The 22,110-nt window shown below is 48.2% G+C and overlaps 1 long non-coding RNA gene across 1 annotated transcript in view; it reads left to right on the top strand.

Moving 5' to 3' along the window:
• Window positions 1–1,010: 1,010 nt before the first annotated feature.
• LOC132532668 (uncharacterized) overlaps window positions 1,011–22,110 on the top strand; it is a 29,513-nt gene continuing 8,413 nt past the window's right edge. Inside the window, exon 1 of the long non-coding RNA XR_009544572.1 lies at window positions 1,011–1,826. This is a non-coding gene — a long non-coding RNA (uncharacterized LOC132532668). The remainder of the gene's footprint in view (window positions 1,827–22,110) is intronic.

The raw sequence follows: 22,110 nt of genomic DNA, 5'->3' as shown, positions 1-22,110 counted from the left end.
GGGCTCTGTGGGAGCGCGGCCTCGGGGACGCGCCGGGCTCTGTGGGAGCGCGGCCTCGGGGACGCACCGGGCTCTGTGGGAGCGCGGCCTCGGGGACGCGCTGGGCACTGCGCGAGCTCGGCCCCGGGTGCGCCGCGGGCGGCTTCCCCTCCCCCCACCGTCTGGGCGGCGCTGTCTGCGGTGCCGGCGAGACAGGATGTGCCGCCCCTCCCCCGCCGCCTTCCTTCCGCGCCGCCCGCCGTCGTCTGCGCCGCTCCAGGCTCCAGGGCGGGTCGGCGCAGGCGGAGGGGGGGTCACCGCGGGCGGCCTCCCCGCGCCCCAGCTGGCGCCCCGCCCCGGAGGCAGCCCGAGACGCGCGCCGCTCGGCCTCGCCCCGCCCGGCCCGGCCAGGCCAGCTGCCGGCGCCCCGCCCGCCCAGACGCCTCCCGGTGACCTCGCCGCCTGGCTCGGCCTGGCCCCCCGCCGGGTCACCACGCCTGCCCGCACAGTTCCCCGCCGGGATCCCCCGTACCCGGGTCACCCACTTGGCCACCCCCGGCCCCGCGGGGGCCCCGAGCCAGCCGCGGGGGGTGGGGAGGCAGGCGGGGCGCTCGGCCGTGACCCCCGGGCCGCACCCCTCGCGCTGTCCCGGCGGGTTTCGAAACGCCGAGGAAGCCCCTTTTCTGCCCCTCCGCGGGCCGGGAACCGGAAGCCACAACAGCGCTGCGCCCCTCACCCGGGCCGAGTTACGCCTGCGGGGCCTCGCCCGAGACGGGCCCACGGACACCCCCGAGCTGGGGGTCCCCCCACCCACCTCTTTGCCTCTGATCGTCTCATACTGGCGAGGCTGCCAGGCGCTCGCCACCCAGTCACCCCGCGAGCCCCCGGCCCCAGCGCCCCTCCCCCCGCACCTCCAGGCCCCCACCCCTCCCCCACACACCCCTCCCCCTCCCCTGCTCCCCCCGCCCTCAGCTCTGTGGCCCCCAGCTCCCCCCTTCTCAGAACCCCGCCCGCGTCCCCGGCCTCCCACCCCCATCTCTCGGGCGCGCCCCCTTCTCTGCCCCCCCACCCACCCCCCCCCGGGCGTGAGCAGCCCGCGGCGCTCCCCGCCTGCTGTCGCCATGGAGACGGGGGGGGGTGCAGGCGGGCGGAGTCGGGGGTAGCGTCCCTGGCGGGGACCCCGGGCTCAGCCGGGAGGGGCGATGCCCTGCAGGCTCTGGGCCTGGGGAGGACGAGAAACGAATTTTTTGGAAGGAAGATGACAGATTTTTTTTTTTTTTTCGGTGATTCTGAACTGTAGTTAATGGCAAATGTTTAGCTCCGATTTTATCAACCATAAACATAAGTTACTTGCTGACATGGCCAAAGGCCCCAAAATAGCTTGAACAGTCAATAGACTTGGAGAAAGCAAACACCCCACCCACCCCCCTCACCCCTTTCTGTCTGCTTTGCCCAGAACTCGCCAGAACTCGGTTTTTTGGTTTTTCTTTTTTTCGGAAATGATCTTTTTTATGCCTGTGATTCTCTGAGCAAAATAGTTTGAAGTAATCGCAACAAATACAACAAGAAGCAACCAGGTTCTCAAGGCATTTCTTTCTTTCTCTCTTTCTTTCTTTCTTTCTTTCTCTCTTTCTTTCTTTCTTTTGCTTCTAGGGTTATTGCTGGGGCTCCGTGCTGGCACTAAGAATCTACTTCTCCTGGAGGCCATTTTTTTTCTTTAAATCGGATAGGACAGAGAGAAATTGAAAGGGGGAGGAGAGAGAGAGACCTGCAGACCTGCTTCACTGCTTGTAAAGCGACCTTCTGCAGGTGGGGAGCCAGGAGCTCAAACCAGGATCCTTGCGCAGGTAGGTCTTGCGCTTAACCTGGCACCACTGCCCGGCCCCGTTGTTTTCATTCTTCATCAAGTACAAATGTGCTGAATTAGAATCCCTTTTGCCCTGGGATTGCCTCAGAGGTCCACATTTGCACTCAAGTGCCCCTGCCAGTGTGTGTTTCAGTCTGATGCAGATGAGCGCTAACCCTAAGTCAGGCCTTCCTGGGGGGTGTCAGAATTGGGGTGGGGAACGAATTTGGTGCATCAGGGCGTACATATTAAAATGTTCAAGACCCCGGGTTCAAACCCCAGGCCACCACCTACAGAGTGGAAACCTCATGAGTGGCGAAGCAAGGCTGTCTCCCCCTTCCCTCTCAATATATGTATCCAAAATAAGTAAAATAAAGAATAGACGATTTTTTTTTCAAAGAAAGGAATTGTGGGTGCAATGGTAAATTTAAAAAGCTGAAACAACAATGATTCTTCAGCTCAGATTACAAACCTGGGAGGCGGGGGATTGCTGTGAGAGATGACTGCTGATTCCCCAGAGCCAGAGGTCTACATTGTTGCAAAGTTTTAAGTATTGGTTAGTGGACAGTGATTAGGTGAGGCTCCCACCTCGCCTTCTTGACTAAGGCAGGTGCTGAGCCAGGCCTCTGAGCTTGTAAGAATTCCAAATGATAGGGAACGGAACGGGGTACAAATGGAAAACGGTGTCAGTGGTGGTGCACCAAGTTGAATGCACTCATTACCATGTGTAAGGACAGGGTTGAGGCCCCCAGCCGCCCCCCCACCCCCCCCATGGGGACAGGGAGGCTTTCGCTAGTGGTGAAACAGTACTGCAGTATATCTCTCTTACCTCCCTCTTCCATCTCAGTTTCTCTGTCTCTATCCAATAAATAAATAAATGGTTTTTAAACAATAGAAAATGCAAACTAACAGTTACGATGCAGTTGAGAATTTCATTTGTAGTTGTGATCGGCCATCTGGTAAAAAGTTTCACAAGATTTTTTTTTCCTTTTGACGTATTTAGGGCTTCACCATGTCAGGCCATCTTTTTCAGATAAAGACACAAAGAGAGGCTCCACAATACTGAAGATCCCTTGGTGATTTCAGCCCAGGTAGCACACATAGATAGGGTCCTTCCCAAGTGAACTATCTTGCCGGCCCTAGAAACCAAGGATTTAGGGCTTGCAAAATTGTGGCTTTGGAGGTTAACACAGTGGGTAAAAAGTTGGACCTATGGATTTAGAGATTCTGAGTTCAATCCAAGGCATCGAATGTGCCAGAATGATGTTTTGTTTTTTCTCTCTCCTCATTAATTAATAAGCAAATCTAAAAATAATAGTACAAAGAAATAAGACGATCAGGGACGTGGCATCTCAGGTAGGGTGGCTGACTTACAAGCATTAGTTTCAAACCCAGCACTGAATGTGCCAAGAGTGGGGTGCCAGGACTCCAGCCTGAGGCTGGGCTTCAAACAGTGGCCCCCTACCAGGTGAGCTGTCCCTCTAGCCCCCAAGCCACAGACACACTCTGACTTTGCGTTCACACCTGCTGCTCTTTTCCCAGGAAGAGAAACTTAGTAGAGTTCTACTGCCTCCTTTTCCCCTGTCCTTGATTTTCAACAACAATAACTTGTGTGTGTGTGTGAAATGTCTTAGTGCAGATCAGATAACACAAGACCCTACCATTTCACAAAGGAATCACAACCTTTCCCAGATCATTTCTGTCTCCAGCTTTTCATTTTCGTTGCTTTCTACCTGGCAGCGCTAGGATGACTCCCAATTCGTTTAATCTCTTTCCTCCCTGGCCTCCTCCCATGCCCTTTATCCCCCATATTTCTTTCTGGTTGCTCTCTTCCTTACAGTCCAAAGTTCCTTTTCCTCACTGACCAGGTTTCTCTTCTCCCTGTAACTGCCAAGCCAACACTGGGTCCACAGAGTTCAAATTCCCGTGTCCCAGCCTTCACTCAGATGAAAACCAGATGCTTGAGGACTGTTGACCTCTCCTCTCTGGATAGTGGCACACAACACTGCCCCCCCCCCTTTCAGGTTTTAACTTGGATTCTGTCAAAGTGGAAGGGGAGGACTAGGAAGAAAGCCAAAAGAAATAACCAGAAAAGGCAAAATAGAAGCAGCTTATTGTAGCAATTCTAGAATACTCAGTTGCAGTAAACTCTAAGCTCGGTGTACTGAAACACTGAGTATATTTCACTGTCAGCCCTAGGCATTCCATGAGTGTTTAGACAGTTTGGCCTATGGCAGCAGCACAATCCCTCACTTAGATGGGTCTTGTGGTTCAAACCCGGGTGGCAAACATGGCAGCACACTATTCAGGTGAGCTATTTTGCTGGCCACTTGAGTTTTTTGCCTTTTTTTTTTTTAAAGACTTATTTATTTATAAGATTGGAGGGAGGAAAAGAGAACCAGAGCATCACTCTGGCACATGTGATACCAGTATCAGATGTGGGTACACATGATTAAGAGTCCAGCCCTTCCCCACTGCACCCCCTCCAGAGCCACTGTTTCATTTCTTTATATTTCCATTCACTGCTGATATGTTGCAACTAAACACTTTAAACATCCATATATTAAAGAACTGCTAGGCTTTCCTTCGGGTCACCACCTTCTGAGGCATTGGCTGCAGTGGCCCCATGTTGAGATGAGTGAGTGAGTCATGCTTATATCACACAACTGGACCCACCCTTCCCCTGGGACTGTGGCAAAGGTCAGATGTGGTTTTCAGATCTAAGCTCTATGCAAGGTCAGCACAAATTGTGTTAAAAGAAAAAAAAAAAAGGATTAAAGTTGATGTTATATTTGAGAATCAGTAAAAATTGTATCTCCCAACAGCCTTTCTGATAGTTTTTGAAGTCCCAGAAGACATTTGATTTCTTTTTTTATTTAATTTTTATTTACTTTATTATTTTTAATTGGATAGAGACAGAGAGAAATTGAGAGGGGTCGGGAAGAGAGGGAGAGAGACAGAGAGACACCTGCAGCACTGCTTCACCACTCATGAAGCTTTCCCCCTGCAGGTGGAGACCAGGGGCTTGAACCTGGGTCCTTGTGCACTGTAACGTATGCTCTTAACCAGATGTGCCACAGCCTGGCCCCCGACATTCGATTTCTATTAATATTCAGGTTAAAGTGAAAAGGTATGACTTAGAAAGGAATTACTACTAGTGCTAATAATGTTGGTACCCATAGTATGAACAGTAATCGTACTACTAGTAGTAGTTGTGTTGATAGTACTAGCACGGCTCTAAAAATAGAAAACAAAATTTTAAAAGAGAGATAGTTCGTCCAGCTGAGTGCACACGTTACCAAGAGTAAGGACTGGGGTTCAATCCCCTGTCTGCACCTGCAGAAGGATAGCTTCAGGAATGGTGGAGCAGCTCTGCAGGCATCTCACTCTCTCTCCCTTTCTCCTTCTCTGTCCCCCTCCCCTTCCTTTTCTGCTCATCTCTATAAGAATAAAAGATACAGAAACATTTTAAAGGAGTACAGCAGTAGCTGTGACACTGTCGAGGTCCTCATGGACTTAATCTCCATACCATGGTGCTGCCTCAAGTCTGGTGATGGCACCTCCTTATCAGACAAGAAAAGGAGTAGGTGGACTTCTCTGAATCCCCGGCTGTACTGTGCTGCATTGACCAGTCCTCCAAGGCCCTCCTGTCGTGGAGGGACAGCAGACAGAGAGGCTTGGATTCTGGAGCATGCAGTGTCCTCACTGGGAAGTCCTGGGCCCCTGCACAACCTCCCTGGGAGCTGGCTCCTGGCCAGGTCTGTGGGGGTGCCTGCCCAGCCACTAAGCCATCCAGCCTCAGCTGCAGGGCAGCCTGCTGCCTTGGGTAACCTGGGCCCCCATCTGCACAGACTGGAAACAGTCAGGGGCCCAGCATGTCCTGGAGACACTCATCCAGCATGAAAAGTCTGCTGTGCCCGGCCAGCCTGCTAGATGGCAAACACATCACTGGAGTGATTTGTCAAAGGCTGACAGGTGGTGTAATGGAAATGGGTTCAAGCCTGTGTGCAGGGAGAGGCCCAGAGTCTGCCGGCACAGTCACTTGTCTGGCTCCCTGTGTGTCCCGGCTGAGCAGTGTCTGAGCAGGATGCTCTGGTTGTACTGCCTCCCTATGTCAGCTCAACTCTGGTCATGGGGCTGGCAGTAAGAAGAACGTCGACAAATGAGGCTGTAGCAGACAAGACTTGTCCCTTTAAACCTTATCTGTCAGTAGACTGCCTTGTGATAGTGTTCAATTCCTCAACCAACAGGGAAAAAAATAAAAAAGCAGAATTGTCAAAACACCTGTTTGTTTTGCCTTGGGCATGGATTATATTTCAGGGGCTTCTTGCTTTGAAGTGTAGGTGCCTGCGTGTGAAGTGGATGTGTTAAAATGTGCTGTTTAAAGAGCCTGTGAGCTTGAACTCCCAAAAACAAGATGGCTGAGGTGACAGCATAATAGTTCTGCAAAAAGACTTTTATGCCTGAGGCTCTGAGGTTCTGGGTTCAATCCCCAGCACCATCATCAGACAGTGTTCTAATAATTTTTTTTTTAATGAGAAAGAGAGAAACAGTGCAGGAAGACTATAGAGTGCCTGACCCTCTACATGTAGCCCATGCCCCTCCCTCCCTCTCCAAGAAGTAATTTGGAGAAAAGAGATGAAAATGGACAAAGGTGGGATCAAGTTGTGGTGTGCCTGGTTGAGCACACACATTACATTGAGAAAGGGTCTAGGTTCAAGCCCCCAGTCCCTGCCTGCAGGGGGAAAGCTTTATAAATGGTGAAGTAATGCTACAGGTGTCTCTCTCCGTCTCTATCACTCCCTTCCCTCTCGATTTCTGATAAATAAATAAATAAATAAAAATATTTAAGAATATAAAATAAAATGTGAAAAGGATAGTAAGGATCAGCTCTAAACAGAGAAAGGTAGACTGAAAGGAAGGAAAAATAGAAATCAGGGAAAGCCAAGTCCCTTCAGAGTGGGAGCAAGGCTGTCTGGCCAGAGAGAAATGTGGATGATGGTATTAGCCACCCAGCAGGATAAATACTAGTCTCAGGAGACCTAAAGCCTACAGGATCCGCCTTCTCAATCGTGAAGACGAATACAGACTTAAGGCTGCCAGGGAACTTGGCTGTGCACATCAGCACCCTTCCTCGGGTTTCTTGCCCATGTAGTGACCTTCTGATTAAATCTGGGCTTCCCAAGCTCAGGCTGTATATAGGGAGATCAGTCAGCCCTGTTCACTGCTGCCATGGTCACTGTAAATGCCGTGCAGGCCTGTTTGGCTCCTGGGACCTGCCCACAGAGCAGATGGGATCTTGGATCTTGTGTGCTGACAGAATCAGGTGTCCAAGCTCCAAGGCACGACTGGGTTGATGGCAGGCAGATAACATCAGCTCGGTCCTGGCTGGACACCAGTATGGCCCTCTCCCATCCTCCCAACCTAACAGGCTGCTTTCTTGGCAAGAGACAGTCCTGGGGTTAGAGGAGGCTTCAGAGGCCCGGCTGGGCTAAGGGGACCAGAGGGCTTAGGCACAAAGAACAGGACTCCTTTGACAGGGACAGGCAGTAGGAATAGGACATCACCCTTGTCTGGAAAAGTGCTGGATGGGCAGAAACCACTAACCTGTGCCTAGAGATGACCCAGTGGCAAGTACTCTGGGTTTAAAAGCAAGAGGTCCTGAGTCAGCTCCCTAGCATCACATGTACTAGGATGCTGCTCTGTCTCTCAAACTTGAGCTTTTTTCTTATCAGTAAAGTTTATAATTTTTTTTAAAAAAATAGTCTATGTGCCCAGGACACACATACTGCCCTGGTTCAAGTCCCTACCTGGAGGGGGACATTTCACAATCAGTGAAGCAGTGCTACAGGTGTCTCTCTCTCCCTCTCTATTCCCCCTTCTCAACTTTTTCTTTTGTCTTATCAAAAAAAAAAAGGATAAAAAATGAAAAAGATAGCTGTGGATTCATATACAGGCACCCAGCCCCAGCAATAACAGTTATGGCAATAAAATAATAGTAATAGTCTATGTAAGTAGTTTGCTTAATGGGACCCAGAAAAAAAAAAACCCAGTGAAACAGCAGCACAATTATTTTAATAGCTGTTTTCTAAACATATATATATTAATTTATTTGGATAAACATAGAGAAATTGAGAAGGGAGGGGGGTAGAAAAGGAGAGAGACACTTACAGACCTGCTTCACCATTCCTGAAGCTTCCCCCCTGCAGATGGGGGGGTTCTAATCCAGGTTCTTGTGTGCTGTGACATGCACACTCTACCAGGTGCACCACTGCCCAGTCCCTGATAGCTGTTTTCTAAGGTAGACCAGGATGACTTGGTGGAGGGTAAGGAGAAATGTAGAAATGTACCCTTGTGAACAACAATAATCCTGTACCTAAACACTTCTTCGATGAAGTAATATTGAAATCAGAGGGGACGGGCAAAACAGCTCACCTCAGTTGTGTTTGGCCTTACCATGAGAACAACCCAGATTCAATCACAGCCCCACTGCACTGGAGGAAAAGTAGGACTGTCACCAATGTCACATCTTTCTCTTTCTCTCTCTAGCTCTCTCTGCCTCTGTTCCTCTTTGTCTCTATGAAAACAAACACCAAGAAAGTAGAAAATGAAAAAAAATGAAAAAAAAGACAATTTTGAAAAGAAAGCTTTTCATTTCCTCCCACTACCCATGAAGTATCACCAAATCCCTAAAGCAGACTTTCTAAAAGTGGGGTTTATCTGGCACCTGAACAAAGTTCATCTGAAGACTTTGTAAAATACACACAACATACACACACACACACACACACGTATATACATACTCATCCTTGAGCCCCCCCAAAATAATAACCAAATCATATCTTCAGAGTTAAATTGTAGGAACCTGCACTCTGAAAACTCCCAGGTGGGAGGCCCAGAGGTAGCACAGTGGGTTAAGTGCACATGGCAGGAAGCGCAAGGACCAGCATAAGGGTCCTGGGACAAACCCCCAACTCCCCACCTATACGGGGCTTGCTTCGCAAGTGGTGAAGCAGGTTTCTCTCCACCTCTCTGTCTTCCCAGCCTCTCTCAATTTCTCTCTGTCCTATCCAGCAATAACAACAGCAATAAAAGTAACAATAAGGGCAACAAAAAAAAAAATGGCTTCTAGGATCAGTGGAATCATAGTGCTGGCACCGAGCCCCAGCAATAAGCCTGGAAGGAAGCAAAACAAAACAAAAAACCCTCCCAGGTGCTTCTCTGTGATCTCAAATAGCTCACTTGGATAGTGTGTTGCTGTGCCATGTGTGAGCCCCAGGTTGAAGCCCAGCCCCCACTGTACTGAAGGAAGCTTTGATGCTATGGTCTCTTTCACTCTTTATCTCTCCCTCTACCTAAAAAATAAATAGATTAAAAAAAGAAAAAAAGAAAAAGGACCTAGATTCATGCCCCCGAGCACCACAAACAGGGAAAAAGCTTCACAAGTGGTAGAATGGTGTTGCAGGTACTTCTCCTTATCTCTGTATATCTCACCCTCTGTAAAAAAAAAAAAAAAGGCCTCTGGGCATGGTAGAATTATGTAGGCACTGATTCCCAGCAATAACCCTGGGGACTAAAATAATTTAAAACAGAAGAAAGAAAGGAAAGATGAAGGGGGAGGTGTTTTCTGGCCTCAAGTGTGGCTGGAGAAAGTCTGGCATCCCCTTCACACAGATCAGCCTGTGCTCACGGGACAGAAGATCACTTCCACTTCCTGAGGCCAGGCCAGGATTCCCTAGCTCTGCCAGCTGGCCCCCACCCCACCAAAAGGCCAATTTGTCTTAACATTTTACAGTTTGCAAAATCAGATAAGAAAGAATACCTAAAGTGATCTCTCTCTCTCTCCATCTCGCTCCTGCCTTCTCTCTCTCTCGCTCTCTTTCTTTCTTTCTTTCTTTCTTTCTTTGAGGATTCTAGCCTCTCTGGCAGCTGGCAAGTTGTCCTAACCTTTTCTGAAAGCAAAACCATCCTAGAACTAGAACTACTTCCCCAAACAACATGGAAAGTCTTTCGTAAGCAGTTTTGCAGAAAAGCCAGGAAAAGCACAAGGTGGTCAGCCTGAAGTGTTTCTGAGAGCCAGTTACAGAAGTGAAACTTGCATTTCCTCTCTGTCTGAGCACATGGAAAGAAGGAGCAAGCATTCTCCTTCTGTTCAGAAGGCAAACTCTTAGGAGAGCAAGAGAAGTATGATGGGAGAAATATGACAGGCTTGGTAGCAAAATTAAAGTCTTTCATACCCTTTGACTCTTAGTTATCATTATTATTAATTTATTTATTAATTTTTCATAGAAATTGACAGAGGAGGGGGAGGTAGAGAGGGAGAGGGAAAGAATGACACCTGCAGACCTGCTTTACCACTTGTGAAGCTTTCCCCCTGCAGCTGGGAACAGGGGGCTAGTACTCTGGTCCTTGGGCACGATTACATGTGCTCTCCACTGGATGTGCCATCTCCCAGTCTTCAACAATCCTTATAGAAACACATCCTTACAAAATGAGTGGACAAGTGCAAAAAGATACATGATGTGGGTGGATACAAGTGCTTCTTTGTTCCTTTCTCCCTCTCTTTCTTTCTTTCTTCCTCCCTTCCTTCCTTCCTTCCTTCCTCCCTCCTCTTTCTTTCTTTCTTTCTTTCTTCCCTTTCTTCTTAGAAACGAGAGAACCAGAGTGTCACTCTGGTATAGGCAATGCCAGGGATCAAACTCAAGACCTTATGCTTGAGGGTCCAATGTTATATTCACCTCCCAGGCCACTTCTCTGGCCACCTCCTTTCTCCTTTAATCTCCTGCCCACCATCCCTTACTGTGACCTGAGGCTGAGCCAATCCAGCGGGAACCTGAACATAGACTGCCAACCACCCAGGCTGAGCCTGTTCCCTCCACAGCCTGACCAGTAATTCAGATAAGTAGACTTGCTCCTATTATGTTTACGAGAAAAATACAGAATTAGTCTGTTGAAATTGTCACATGCATTTTTACTCACAAACTTCAAAACCATATATTAAACCCTCAGGAAGTAAAATAATTATTGGCAAAGACAAGTCAAAGCATTAGGGATATTCTCCTAAGAAACAGTATCAACAACTCACTTGTATTATTTGTTACTATCTCAGCCACTTACCAGTTACATTAGTTACAGTAGGTGGTCACAATATAACTCTTTTTCAGTTATGGGAGACAAATGTTGACCATCATGATGTGTATTCAGAAAGGAAAATGTGTTGTGTGTTAGCTCTCACTAGAGGTGGTCATTGTGGGGCCTAAATATTGGCTGCTATCAAGATGGGAGGCTTGGTTTCTGAGGAATAGATTGTCTTTACACAAGTAGATAGATTTTTCAAGAAATTATCAGTCTCAGTAAAGGCAGTAAAAGTTAATATACATGGGAAATGACTTCTCTGAAATCCCATTAGCTGCTAAGTTCATTTTTAAATAAATCAGCTTGTCAAATAAAGCTCTGTGTCATTCTTTTTCCTTGGGTGCTCCAGTGACTTTCTTCTGGGGGGACGGGTGCCAGGCACCCCGTATGCTTTACACATTTAAAAATAGACAGAACAAACACTGTGCTGCAGTAATCACCAGGAGGTGGAGGGCGACTTGCCAGTAAGAACTACAGTGTGATTTCCTTGTAAACAGTCAGCTGTACGGAAGTGGACTCCTGTGGCCCCCATGGAATCTGTGTGGCAGAACCTGGGGAGCCCAGTAAGACAGGGAGCCAGTCCAGCTTCACAGGAACTCAGGCCAGTGGGAACCCCTACCTGCAGGGCTGCCCTGATCTCTCCTCCATGTGACCTTCCTGGGCCCCCACAGCTCCTGTTCTCAGGTGAAGGCAGCCATCCTCCCCTAGATCATCCCCACACACACACCCCCCCACACACAGAGTCCATGTGCAGAATGTCAAAGATGTGCACCTGCTATCAACAAGCTCTGCTGGGTCTCTGCTCTTCAGACCCAACCTCTAGGCTCATTAAAGCTTATCACAGGGAGTCGGGTGGTGGTGCAGTGGGTTAAGCGCACGTGGCGCAAAGCGCAGGGACCGGCTTAAGGATCCTGGTTCGAGCCCCTGGCTCCCCACCTGCAGGGGAGTCGCTTCACGGCGGTGAAGCAGGTCTGCAGGTGTCTATCTTTCTCTCCCCTCTCTCTCTGTCTTCCCCTCCCTCTCTTCTCCGTTTCTCTCTGTCCTATCCAACAACAAAGCAACGTCAACAATGGCAATAATAACCGCAACGAGGCTGCAACAACTAGGGCAACAAAAAAAAGGGGGAAAATGGTGGATTCATGGTGCAGGCACCGAGCCCAGCAATAATCCTGGAGGAAAAAAAAAACCCTTATCACAGCTGGAGGGGGGGACTCATCAGAGATTATCTGCAAGATAAAAGACCCCCAGCCCACCTCTCCCCACCACCAACCCCCCCCACATCTTTGATTTTTTTCCTTTGGATTAAATCAAACCATCAGAAATATGCACCCTTAACACAGGGAACATTTGGGTGGGAGGAGATAGCTTCATGGTGATGCAAAAAGAATCATGCATGAGGCTCCACAGTCCCAGGTTCAATCCCCAACACCATCATAAGCCAGAGCTGAGCAGGGCTCTGGTAAAAAAAAAAAAAAAAAGCGAGCAAACAAATAATAACAATAAAGAGAAACAGTCTTTTCCTTTAGTCTATATTCCCCCCTTTCTTTCTTTCTTTTTGATAAAGAATGAGAGAGAAGTGAAGAGAGGACAGAAGAGGAGAGGACAGAAGAGGAGAGAAGAGAAGAGGAGAGGAGAGGAGAGGAGAGGAGAGGAGAGGAAAGGAAAAGAGAGAAGAAGAGAGGAGAAGAGAGGAGAAGAGAGGAGAAGAGAGGAGAGAAGAAGGGAAGTAGAGAAGAGAGGAGAGGCACCTGAGCCCTGCTTCACCGCTCATGAAGCCAGCAGGTAGGGACCAGGGGCTTGAACTTTGGTCCTTGTGAATGGTAATATGTGCACTCTACTGAGAGTTTGTTTCCTGAACAGGATCTGAGCATTATATTCTCCAGTGACGTGAGAGATTTTCTTTCTTCATTTAGATAGAAAGAGATATCCTAGTGCTGGATCTTCCCCAGTGTCTAGTCTGTCCGCCTCCCCCCACCCCCATGTGGTTCTGAGACTCAGACCTGGGTCACACAGACAGGCCTTGGCTCCACCCAGTGAGTTCTCTGTCCACCCCAATATTGGACTTTATTATCTTTTTAAAATCCTGTTTTATTTTATTTACTTATTTTGGATAAAGGCAGAGAGAAATTTAGAGGGGGGAGAGAGTAGATAGGGAGAGAGACACCTGCAGCTCTGCTTTACCACTCTTGAAGCTTTTGCCCTACAGGTGAGGATGCTTGAACCCAGTCCTTGCGCATTGTAACATGCCACTACCTAGTCTCTAAATAGCTGGGGTTTTAAAAAAGTATTTATTTATTTATTTATTTATTTATTTATTTATTTGATAGAGATAGAGAGAAACCAGGAAGGAAGGGGAGAGAGAAAGAGAGACACTTGCAGCACTGCTTCATAGCTTGTGAAGCTTTCCTCCCTGCAGGTAGGGACCAGGGGCTTGAACCTGAGTCCTTGCTCATGGTGACAGATATGCTCAACTGTGTGTGCCACCACCTTAACCCTATAAGAGATTTTCTTTTTCTCCTTTTTGTTACCCTTGTTGTTTATTGTTGTTGTTGTTATAATTGTTGTTGTTGGATAGGACAGAGAGAAATCGAGAGAAGAGGGGAAGATGGGGGTGTAGATAGACACCTGCAGACCTGCTTTACTGCCTGTGAAGGGAACCCTCTGCAGGTGGGGAGCTGGGGGCTTGAACCCGGATCTTTACGCCGGTCCTTGGGCTTTGCGTCATGTGTGCTTAACCAGCTGCACCACTGCCCGGCTCCCCCTATAACAGATTTTCTAAGAGCCACCTGTCACTAGTTCAGAACCTTAGAGTGTTCTGTTTATGAGGACACAGGGGAGAACTTTCTGTTCAGTCTCATATGTTTTGCTTCTGTCTTACAAATACTAAGAATTGTGATCAGTGGTGCTTCTCTCAGTTCCCTAGCTCAGAACTGAATTTTTAAGACTCCATCCAGCTGTGTATTGACTCAACACCTGGTCTGATTTTTCTCTCCCACCTGCAGTTTTTCATTTCACCCCCAAGACAAGGGAGGAGAAGAGGGAACCACTTGGTAGTAAGAGAAAGAGAAACTGGAAATTCTGGTTGACCAGTCATTTGTACATTCCTTTGCAGTCAAGTGTAAGGGCATGTCCGCCTTGTAAATCCTAAGGGACTTTCAAGGTATTCATACTGAGACACATTTAAAACTAAGGGGGGTAATAGCCTCTATTGCTGTTTCCTTTCAGTGTGTCCATGGAGTTTAATCAGATAACTTGGTTAATGACTGGATATCTCTGCTCCATTTATTTTATGTCACTTAGAGGCTGAGGACTATAAGGAAATCTGTCACTAGAGCCAGAAAGCCCTCAGCTGCTAGACAGCTGTGCTTATCTCTCTCTGTCTCTTTTTTTTTTTTTTTTTTCAGTCTGGTGGGTGAGCAGACTCTCCTATCTGGTGCTGTACCTCTCCACAGGCTGGAGGACAGCTAGACTTCCAAGCTGAGATTGGAGCTCAAGTGCAAGTGCAGTGGGGGATCTCCCATAAGCATTGGGCCAGGGCTGGGGATATGACACAACAGCTCTGCAAAAAAAATAAATAAATAAAAAAGAAAGAAAGAAAAGAAAAAAACTCTCCTAAATGTTACATATGTACAATCTACTGGATTTTATTTTACTGCTGACTGTAAATCATTAATTCTCCAATAAAGAAATAAAGGAAGAAAGACTCTCCTGCCTGAGGCTCTGAGGCTCTGAGGTCACAGGTTCAATCCCCAGTACCACTATCAGCCAGATCTGAGCAGTGTGAACTAGTTCACATGGACAGTGTGTCATACATTGGAAAAGACAAATGCCAACTGTTGCAGAGGCTGTGGGGGGAAAGGAACTCTCCCACACTGCTGGTAGGAACCTAAAATGGTCCAACCCTTGTGGAAAACAGTCTTCTTCTAGCGTTTGCCCTTCTTCCGTAGCCAGTCAACAGCATCAGGTTGAGCCTGACGTAAAGTTTCGAGACCTCCTTTGAATCTGGAGAGGTGGCAGTCATTGACTATGTGGGTCATAGTCTGTCTGTAGCCGCAGGGGCAGTTCGGGTCGTCTCTGGCTCCCCAGCGATGGAACATAGCGGCGCACCGGCCATGGCCTGTTCGATAGCGATTGAGGAGGGCCCAATCATAACGTGCTAGGTCAAAGCCGGGTTGACGCTTGCAGGGGTCTGTAATGAGGTGTTTGTTCTTTACCTCTGCTGACTGCCAACTCTGTTTCCAAGAGACTGGAACAGGGAAGTTCAGTGTAGGCGTAGGGGACCAGATTGGGTGACGAGATGTCAAGCGTTGGACAGGGTGGGCGAAGATATCCGCGTATATTGGCAGGTCCGGTCGAGCGTAGACGTGGGAAATGAACTTAGATGATGCCGTATCCCTACGAATATCTGGCGGGGCGATGTTGCTAAGAACTGGCAGCCATGGAACCGGGGTGGAACGGATGGTTCCAGAAATTATCCTCATGGAGGAATATAATTTGGAATCGACCAAGTGGACATGGGGGCTACGGAACCATACTGGGGCACAGTATTCTGCAGTGGAATAGCATAATGCCAGAGATGATGATCGTAGTGTGGAAGCGCTCGCGCCCCATGAGGAGCTGGTCAGTCTTGCAATGATGTTATTCCTCGCGCCCACCTTTGCTGCAGTTTTTATGAGATGTTCGTGAAATGACAGAGTGCGATTGAGAGTAACGCCAAGATAGACTGGCTGGGCTTCATGCCGGATTCTCGTATCGCCAAGCTGCACATTAAGCTCACGCAAGGCCGAGGCATAGTGTAGATGGAAAACAGATGATACCGTTTTTGCAGTGCTAGGGATTAGTCGCCATTTTTTACAGTAATCAGATATCAGAGACATATCTTTCGTGAGTGTTTCCTCGAGGATGTCAAACTTGGATGCCTGAGTTGCACAAGATGTCATCAGTCTGGAGATTCATCAGAACTCCAGAAATGGACTCACCTCATGACCTTCAATCCCACTCCTGCGGAATCTAACTCAAGTCCTCAGGACTGCAAAGCGTGGGCTTCATCCCGAGCCAACTCCCATCCACAGGGAGTCTCATGCTTGAATTTTTTTTTTTAGGATGGGAAGGGACAGGAATGCCAGATGACAACAAAGCTTTGCATTATTTCTTTCCTCTAAAAGAAAGACTTTGCTTCAGGTTTGTGTTTCCTGGAGACACAGACTAAATGGCTGCCACATTTTAATCCATTCAGTACTCTAATTCATTTGATTGGTGAATTTAAGCTGTTCACATTTAGGGTGATGATTGATGCATGCAGTTTACTTGTAGCCATACTTACTTCTGTTTTGAGTTTGTTTTATGTTCTTGTTGATTCTCTTCCTGTTTGTTTTTCCTTGACACTTTGTGGAGATGGTTCTCTATGATGGTCTTGCTTACTGCATAATGCTTCCTATTTGTCTATGTGCTATATTTTGTTTTTTAAGATTTTATTTAGTAGTTATGAGAAAGATAAGAGGAGAGAGAGAAAGAACCAGACACCACTCTGGTACATGTGCTGCTGGGGATTGAACTTGGGACCTCTTGATTGAGAGTCCAGTGCTTTATCCACTGCACCACCTCCAGACCACTATTTTGTTTTTTATTTACAATGAGTGTTGTGTCTGACTTACAAGATATACCACAGTATTCTAAATCAATTAAAATATTTTATTTTTAATTTGAGGGATACAGAGTGAAGATAGATAGAAAAAGGGAGAGAGAAAGTTGGGGGGGATCAGAACACTACTTAGATCTGGCTTATGGTAGTGTTAGGTATTGAACCTGGGACCTCAGAGCCTCAGGCATGAAAGTCTTTTGCATCACTGTTGAGCCCTATAACAGTCTTTCTTAAATTGGTCTTTATTTACCAACATTTGAGTTTGTGTTCTTGGTTCTTTCCTGCCACTGATCACCTCAGTTAGAGTTGGAATTCTTTTGCTTCTCCATCTCAAATTGTATTCTTTATGTCTTTAAAAAAAGTATTTATTTATTACATAGAGAGAGAGAGAAAATTGAGAAGTGAGGGAGAGATAGGGAAAAAGAGAGAGAGAAGCACCTGTAGCCACTCATGAAGCTTTCCCCTTGGAGGTGGGGACCAGGGGTTAGAACACAGGTCCTTGCAAGATGTAATGTGTGCACTTAACCAGGTACACCAGTGCCTGCCCCCTATTTCTTTCCTTTAAAAGAAAGGTTTTGATCTGTATACATTTCTACTTATGTGTAAAAAGATCATCTCTTCCATGAGTCCTCCCCAAGGATGCCAGATGCGTAAAGAAGTTGACCCAAGATCAAGAGGGGATATTCCAGCCTCCCCAGCCCTGGAAACAATAGTTTTCTGAAAAGGCCATTCTGTTCCTCACAGACCTTGCTTCCAAACCACCCAGAGTTCAGGATCCTCTGCGGGGACCACTAGCACAGCTGCTGACCTCTTGTCACCTCACCTCCCATTGGGGGCAGGCAGGATCCTGCCTGCACCCAGGGGCCCCGGAATTCCTAATCCCATCCCACTGGACAGCCACCTGCTCCCCAGATGCACTCAGAGCATCCTGCAGTCTGGAGAGCAGAGGCCCTTCCTCCCTCTCTGGTGATGGGGGTTCCCCAGGCCTCTGCAGGGGAACCTCTCTCCCCTGTACAATTCAGGGCACAACTTAGGTTGCTTCTTCCTGAGCTGTGGGGATTTCCTGGAGCCTGTGAGAAGCCTGGAGGCCACAATGTCACTCCACATTGGTCCCCTGTCACCTGGCTTTTCCTGGGGGGTGGGGTGGGGTGTTTGTCCATGGGCATGATACTATAAAAGGTTGTAATTATGATGATGATGATGATGATGATGATGATGATGTTACTAGAGCCTTGCTCAGCTCTGGCTGATGGTGGTGCTAGGGACTGAACCTGTGACCTCAAAGCTTCAGGCAGAAAAAGCTATTTGCAAAACCATCATGCTGTCTCCCTGGCTTTATAAAAGATTTATTCGATTTATTTTACAGAAGTGGAAAATTCCACACGAGAAGCCAGGGCCCTACACTTTTCCCTGGGTTCTGGGACCCCAACCCAAGTAGCCCGCTCAACACTGACCCCGCAATGAGAAGGAAACTTAACCCCACAACCAGCTGCATTTGGGAGGGGCCTCCGCAGACAACGAGAGCAGATTGGAGGATGGGACTGACTGGCAGGCAACATGGCCGGTGAGCGGGTCCGGTGACATCAGGGTGCAGCTGCAGGTGCTTGGCTGGGCCTTGGGGCATCCGGGGACACTGCACTACTGACATTTCTGGGGATGCCCAGGCCGAGGCCAGCTGACCCCTCTTTCCACTCCCCACCCAGAGGCCAACCCGTGTCTCCTCCAGGATCCTTGGAACCAGCTCTGGCACCCAACTCGGGGTACCTAGGGAGGTCCCAGCCCCCCAATGCCACTCCTGCACCCCCTTTTCCTTCCCACACAGGCATCTATCCCCCTTATTTCTCTTCCAGAATTCTCAAGGATTTAGGCTGTGGGTCTCCGTCCAAGGACTGCCCTTTCTCCCCCATCCCCCGCCCCTTCACACCTGCCTTCCCATAAGAGCCCAGTACCTTAGCTCCATCACCACCCAAGACCCCACTTCTCTCCTGGATCCAGACACCACCTACCTCCAGCTCCCAGGAAGCGGAGGGATCCCAACCACTCCGGGCCCTGGAGTCAGCACAGAGCCAGACAGGTCTGTCTGGTCCAGGAACGCATGTCCTGACACAGTGACCAGATGACCTCCAGCAGCTGGAGCCAGTCCTGGGCAGGTCTCCAGGGAGGGCCCAGCTTGCCCGCCTCCATGTCTGGGTTTCTTCAAGGCCTCCTGGGTACTGATACTGAGTCCTCCCACAGGTAGCATCTTTAGGAGGCTGGGGGTGAGGCCCTAGACAGACCCTACAGCCCTGCCTCAGCATGTGAGGCATGTGAGGACTCCCCTTACCTTCCTGGTCTCTGAGCCAGGACTCAGCCAGAGAGGACTGGACTCTGGGGAGTTGGGTGTTGGGGTGCAGGAGGGAGTGTGAGCAGGGCAAGCTGCAAGGGAAAGGAGTTTTGACACCTTGAAGAGGACAGTGGCCCTGGGTCCTGTTCTATGTTGTACCAGTTAGTGTGCCTTCTTTGCCATGGGCCGGGTGCCAACCCGGGCACCTTATGTGGTATGTTATTTGGGGGGCAGGGTCTGACTGGGAAGAGTTGGGGTATGTGTTTGCAAGGAGACTGGGGAGCAATGTTTATAGATGTCTTTGTAAGGGGAAAAGGCAGTTTTGGGTTTCACTGGTGACCACTAGGGCCTGGGCTGCCTGATTCTGCAACCTCCTGTACACCAGAGTCAGTGGATGGCTGGTTCTCTGGCACAAGTGGTGAAGGGGGTCACAGATGTGAGGCTGACTGGTCCACTGGGGGCCTCAAGTCCCTGCCAGGTGTCAGCCAGATCCTCTGAGCAGCTGTAAGACGGGGGCAGCAGGGGTCAAGGCCCAGCCCCACCTGTAGGGGGGAGGCTCTGTGAGTGGGGCTGCAGGTATCTCTGTCTCTCTCTCTCTGTCTTCCCTCCTATCTGTGTCCCTTCAAAATAACAAACAAAATAAAACCATAAAGTTTGTGAGTCCGAAGCACCTGGTTTCTGCCCCATGTCAGCATCCACCTCAGCAGACAGTGCACACCCTCTTCAGCTCAGCAGCTGTGGCAGGACTCCCAGCGGCGGCTCACTTGCCTGTGAAGCTCGGTGCTCAAATGAGGTTTTGAAGGTTTATTATCCCAGCCAAATAGCTCACTTGGATAGTGGACTGCTTAGCTATTTGCAAGACCCAGGTTCAAACCTGGTCCCTACCTCATTGAAGGAAACTTTTGAGCTGTGACCTTGTATCTTTCTCTCTCTGCCTGTCTCTACAAAAAAAAAAGAAGGAAGAAAGAAAGAAAAGAAAAGAAAAGAAAAGAAAAAAAGAGAGCATCTGCCACTGGCCTAGACTGAGTATCCAATCTTTAGTGCTAACCCCCACTGGGGCTTCAGTGTGCTGGGCAGCTGGTGGGAGTTGGTGGGCAAGAAGGGGAGCACTTATGGTAGGAGAGCCTGGGGGCATTTAGAGAGCAGAGAGTGGGCTTTCTGCTGCCCACCAAGCTGGGCCTTTGCTACACTGCCCACGGCCATCCTATTACTGCAGCCAGCACACCCCCTGCTGCTGATTGTTACAGTTACAGACCACTGCTCCTCTGTGCAAAGTACCATAACAGCCATCCAAACTTCTGGGACATGGTGAAGTAGGTGAGGCTTTTTACTCACCAGTAAGAGATCTTGAGTTCAATCCCCACCACCACATGTGCCGGAATGATGTCTGGCATTCTTATATAAACTGGAGAGAAAGAAAGAGAGAGAGAGAGGGAGAGAGAGAGAGGAGAGAGAGAGAGAGGAGAGAGAGAGGAGAGAGAGAGAGAGAAAGGGAAAGGGGCCATTTTAGTGTATTTTTCTTTTTAAAAATATTTTTATTTATTTATTATTGGATAGAGACAGAAAGCTAGAGGGATGGGATAAATAGAGAGGAAGAGAGACAGAGAGACACCTCCAGCCCAGTTCACCACTTGTGAAGCTTTCCCCCTGTGCCATCTGTGGGACAAGAAAATCCCACTGATGATGCAATGCCTTTCCTGTTTACACAAAGTTCATCTGCTGTCTTAAGATTCAGGTAGCACTAGCATAATCCATCTATGCTAAAGCTCCTCACTGATTCTCAGCACATGGTTTTGGTAATTATCAATGATTATTGATCCATTATCTCATTAGATATTACCATATCACCTACCCCATCTCATTCATTAGTTGGAAGCATTTTCTTTCTGGGAGTATGGATCGACTTGCCAACACCCATGTTCAGTGGGGAAGCAATTACAGAAGCCAGCCACCTTCTGCACCTCATAGTGATCCTGGGTCCACACTCCCAGAAGGATAAAGAATAAGAAAGTGATCAAAGGAGGGAATGGGATACTGAGTTCTGGTGGTGGGAACTGTGTGGAAGTGTACCCCTCTCATCTTTGGTCTTGTCATTTTATAAATAAAAATAAAAATAAAATAAAAAAGCAGTAATGTCTTCTTTCTATGACAAAATAAGCAGCCCTTCTGGAAAATAAAATCACTGCCCCTTCCAGGACTCTCATAAAAAGGGAAGTAGATGAGTGCAGTAGCCACACATGCACCAGAACAGCCTTAATGTCAGGCCAGGACAAAAGGACATGGGGATGATGGCAAAGGGGAAGCTCTGTGACAGACTTGTTCCTGACCAGATGAGTGTGAGTTCTTGGGAAAGACAGAGGAAGGACACATGTCCCTCAGCATAGAACTAAGTGAGAGTCTCATTATGCAGTGAGAAAGCTCAAAGATGAATGAGTGATAAATAATTAACTAGAAGACTAAGCAAAAGCATTCTAAGCTACTTATTAACTTTGGGGTGGGGGGGTGAAGTTATTCAGGAAAGGAAAAGCACAATATATTGCCTGGATCATATAGTTATGTTAATATTCACAACGAAAACTGGGATATACTTATGCTGAGAAGAGAAAGGAGTGTGTGTGTGTGTGTGTGTGTGTGTGTGTGTGTGTGAGTTGAACATTTATCTTCCATAGTAAGAGGCTCTTAGACACTATATAAGATACAAAAAGTCCTGTAATATCAGAAAGCAGAAAGAATGCCTTATTTAAAAATAAGAAGGTGGGAGCTAAGGAGACAGCATAGTGGTTTTGCATAAAGACTTCCCTACCTAAGGCTCTGAGATCTCAGGTACAACCCCCAGTACCACCAGAATCGAGAACTAAGTAGAGTTCTGGTTAATAATGTTAATGAGAATACAAAGTGGCCTGGGAGTTGATTATCTGGTAGAACACCCAACTTGCAAGCCGGAGGTTACCAGTTCGAACCCTAGCACTGCAGAAAGATGCTCTAGATGTCTCTCTCCATCTCCCCCCTCTCCCCGTGTGTGTATGTGTGTGTATCTTTCTTTCTCACAAATAAAGAACACTTAAAAAATAAAAAGAAATATGGGGCTAGGGAGACAGACAGCATAATTGTTCTGTAAAAGACTCTCCTGCCTGAAGCTCTGAGGTCCCAAGTTCAATCCCCAGCACCACCATCAGCCAGAGCTGA

Source organism: Erinaceus europaeus, chromosome 14 (assembly GCF_950295315.1).
Source record: "Erinaceus europaeus chromosome 14, mEriEur2.1, whole genome shotgun sequence".
NCBI lineage: Eukaryota > Metazoa > Chordata > Mammalia > Eulipotyphla > Erinaceidae > Erinaceus > Erinaceus europaeus.
Note: the sequence above shows the minus strand (reverse complement) of the source record. Positions and strands in the feature narration are given on the sequence as shown.